Source organism: Rousettus aegyptiacus, unplaced genomic scaffold (assembly GCF_014176215.1).
Source record: "Rousettus aegyptiacus isolate mRouAeg1 unplaced genomic scaffold, mRouAeg1.p scaffold_m13_p_18, whole genome shotgun sequence".
Classification (NCBI taxonomy): domain Eukaryota; kingdom Metazoa; phylum Chordata; class Mammalia; order Chiroptera; family Pteropodidae; genus Rousettus; species Rousettus aegyptiacus.
In genome coordinates this window covers 19,567,205-19,571,156 of record NW_023416293.1, presented here as the reverse complement: position 1 = coordinate 19,571,156, position 3,952 = coordinate 19,567,205, and the positions used below count along the sequence as shown (strand labels likewise).

The 3,952-nt window shown below is 41.8% G+C and overlaps 1 non-coding gene across 1 annotated transcript; it reads right to left on the bottom strand.

The window, feature by feature from the left end:
* Positions 1-2,709: 2,709 nt before the first annotated feature.
* LOC118613485 lies at positions 2,710-2,828 on the bottom strand. The gene has a single exon (XR_004955494.1). It is a non-coding gene; the product is annotated as a 5S ribosomal RNA (ribosomal RNA).
* Positions 2,829-3,952: the final 1,124 nt, after the last annotated feature.

The window sequence follows — 3,952 nt, the reverse complement described above, 5'->3', positions numbered from 1 at the left end:
TTTTTAAATAATGAAGCTATATTTAACCCATGTAGGATTACTCTTTAGTCAAAATACACTTAAGTCTCCTACTCACTCATCCTTCTCCTGCTTTGAAGTAATTAGCTTTGTTATGTCAATTTTAATGTAAAATAATTTGCTCCAGAATGATTCTATTTCTTGGGAACTGACTATAAAATGAAGATGTCATGAAATCGCCTCAGTGCCTTCTGCCGAGCACATTTCAGTGACGCGAAGGTTCCGAGGGTTTTTGGTGAGCGGAGTTTGCCAAGGTGAGATTGACGTGATGGCCCCGATCGCCACACGCGTGAACAAGTCACAAGGGAGAACGACCGCACTGTGACACGCCTTTCCTCTCGTTTGGGGCCTGTCTTCCAGCAGGTGCTTAGCTTTTGGAAAAGCTAAGATTTCAGTATCGCTTTTCCTGTTCTGCCGTCCACGTCTATAATTAGTCCCATTCTTCTAGATCATATGTCGTTTAGGAACCGAATTATCTCACTGACGGAGACGAGCAGGGTCCTTCTCGGCCTGCTGCATAATCGCTGCAGGGAACAGAGAAATGAATCGATGAATCGATGACGCTATGTAAAGGAGTTACTTCTCGTAACATCTAATCTACACGGGAGATACATCTATACACACGAAGACGCTATCTCACCGACAGCAATGCCCTGAAACGTTTCGGTTTCTTCGAAGGCTGGGTAGTGTATTCGTTTCCGATTGTCTCTGTTACAAACTGCCACAAATTCAGCGGCCTAAAACCACATCCTGGACCCCATCCTGGCACCTGCGTTTTTAGCTGTCACTGCATGCACACGAGTCACCTGAAGGGTTTTGAGTATAAGGCTGCCTTGGTCCGAGCCCAGAAATTCTGAGTTAATTATTCTAGGACGCGGCCTGGGCATAACATTTTTTAAGCTCCCCATGTGATTCCAATGTTCGGCTGAGGCTGAAAACCATTTGCGGTCAGCTGAATAATTGTCCCAAAGGCAACCATGTCCTAATTCCTAAAAATCTGTGAGTATGTTACTTTACCTAAAAAAAGGACTCTGTGAACATGACTGCGTTAAGGATATTGAGATGAGATAACCTGGAAGTTCGGGTGTCCAATGTAATCACAAGCGCCCTCAGGGGAGGCTGGAGGGAGGCTCAGGAGTGAGACTCGTAGTGATGGAAGAAAGGTTCGGAGTGACGCAGGAAAGGGCCGCAAGCTGAGGGATGTAGGTGGGCTGTAAAAGCCGGAAAAGGCAAGGAAATAGAGTCTCTCCTGAATCCTCCTGCAGGCACCTCGATTTTAGACTTCTTACCTTCACAACTATAAAAGAGTAAGTTTTTGTTGTCTTAAGTCTTTAAGTTTGTGGTAATTTATTACAGCAGCGATAGGAAATAGATGTACCACTGCTCTAACTAGGGAGGTCTGAGATGAAACCAGGTGTGAGGTGTGTGTGTGTGTGTGTGTGTGTGTGTGTTTTAAGTTCTCCATGTAAATCAAAATGTGTGTTCCCAATTACAAACTACCGAGGGAATTAAAATCCCTCTCCCACCTCCGTCCTGCCCCCCACTGGTGTGCGAGTAAGACTAGCGCCCCGAGCCCTGGAGTGAGGGGAGGGTCTTATTCTGCCACTCCCAGGCCGTGGGTCCCAGCGACTGAAGCGAGCCTCTGCAGGCAGCATAGAGATGGTGCCTCTCTATATCCTTTTTTTAAAATCCATTCGGCCACTCTGTATCTTTGGACTTGCGAATTTAGTCCATCTACCTTTAAAGTAATTATTGATAGCTTTGCAGTTATTGCCATTTTGTTTATTGTTTTCTACTCATTTTATAATTCCTTTGTTTCTTTGTGATTTGATGACTTTCTTTATCTTTATCTTTTGTGTATCACTATAGTTTTTCTTTGTGGTTCTCATGAGGTTACCAAAACCTTTTTATCACCCCCAACATACATAAACTCTGGATTCATGGAATAATAAGTCCGCTTTCTCTCCGCACAGCCACCGCGGGTCCCAGGTCTGGCCGTGATCCAGGCTCGCAGCAAGGGGTAGGACTCCGGGTGTAAAACATTACATTCGTGTGGTCAGGCACCTGCACCTAACTCGTGCAAGTATGACTCAGCTCGCTGCTTGTCACGCGTGTGCGGCAGGGTGCCACTGTTGTTCTCCGACACCATGAAGCCGCGTGGTCTGCTGGTGCGGGAGCCCGCGCTCCCCGCGGTAAGGCCGGTGCCTGCCATTTCAGTCTCGTGTTGGCTCCTCATGCATTTTTTTCAGCTGGGCGTTTCACCACCAAAAAAGCCTTCCCTTCTTGATAGGCTTGGTGCTGAGAGCCGCTGCTAACCTTATCCAGCTTTCTGTCTCTGAATTTTTCTGTTCTACGTGACTCCTCATATAAATGGAATCACTTATTCTCTGTCCTATTTTGATCAGCATAATGTCGTCAGGTCCATCCATTTGAATCACATCGAAATTTCATTCCTTTTTATAACTGAATAGGATTCTATTGTGTCTGCATACTACATTCTGTTGATCCATTTTTCTACTGATAGACACTTGGGTTGTTTCTAATTTTTGGCTATTGTGAATAATGCTGCAATGAACACAGATATGCAGATATCTATTCAACTTTCTCCTTTCAATTTTTTTGGATGTTTGCCCACAAGTATATTGCTGGGTCACTATGGTAGTTTTACGTTTAACTTTTTTTTTTTTTTAATGTCTACAGCACCTGGTCTTCTTAGGCGGTCTCCCATCCAAGTACTAACCAAGCCCGACCCTGCTTAGCTTCCGAGATCAGACGGGATCAGGTGTGTTCACGGTGGCATGGCTGTGGACTGTTTAACTTTTTGAGAAAGTGGCTGCGCCATTTAACAAATGTACATTTTCTAATTGGTATGAGCATTTTAAACTCAAAGCATTAGCTTTGTTGTTCTGATTTACAACATTCTTAAAGTCAAAAAAAAGGTCATTTAATTTAACTTTCTTTTACAGAGAGGATGAGCAGTAAATATACTTTTTTAAATGTTAAAATTTTTTTATAGTTAATGAATATTTATATAACATAAAGGTACCTGCAGGAATTGTAAAGTAAGTAAAATAACTAGATAAAATACAGATTTAGCAAATATATGCTATGAATAATACATATATAAAATAGCATAAATATATGTAATGATTCTAAAGAAAGAAACATTAACAAAACAATCTGAATAGTGGATGTGCATCTTGAAAAAAGATGTTATTGCAAGCCATGAAATTTAACTTTTATTATATATCTATTAATTTCAATAACCTTAGAAATGTACCATGTCAAACATTCTGCCATTTTTTTCTTTCAATTAAGTCAATTTCATCTTTCCCTTTATAAAACAAAAATGTTATTTTGTTCTATCTGATTTAATTCCGGACACAGAAAGACAGAGCTCACATCAGCGGTGTGTCACTGTTGGAATAATTAATTTTAGTTGTATTTGTCATCCTTTGTTAAATGAGGAACCAGAATATTTTAATTAAATGATAGTATCACAATTTTTTTTCATGCTGCACCTTCTGACTTAAAAATATTCTAATATAGAATATAACTTTAAAATTAAAACACTGGTATCTTGACTTTCCAGAGATAATTAGCAAACACCAGGGAGGCAATATCCTATGCCATTGTCATTGAGATATGTTAAAAAAGATCTTTTATTTTATCTTCAGAGGTCAATATGAGAAAATTATTAAGAAGTTTAAATGTTTTGAGTTGAGAATGTCGTAGGACTAGTTTAACGCACAACTTCCTGCTTCCGCGAGTCGGCAGACTGTGCCCCGAGGACTCCGCTGGCCGCTCGCACGTCCCTGGAGACCGCTGATGGTGCGCCTCTCAGCCACTTCCAGCTGCTGACTTTCTCCCCCCGGCGTAACTTCCCCCAGAGCTAAGCCAGTCCTGGCCCGGACGACCTCGTGCCCACCAGCTG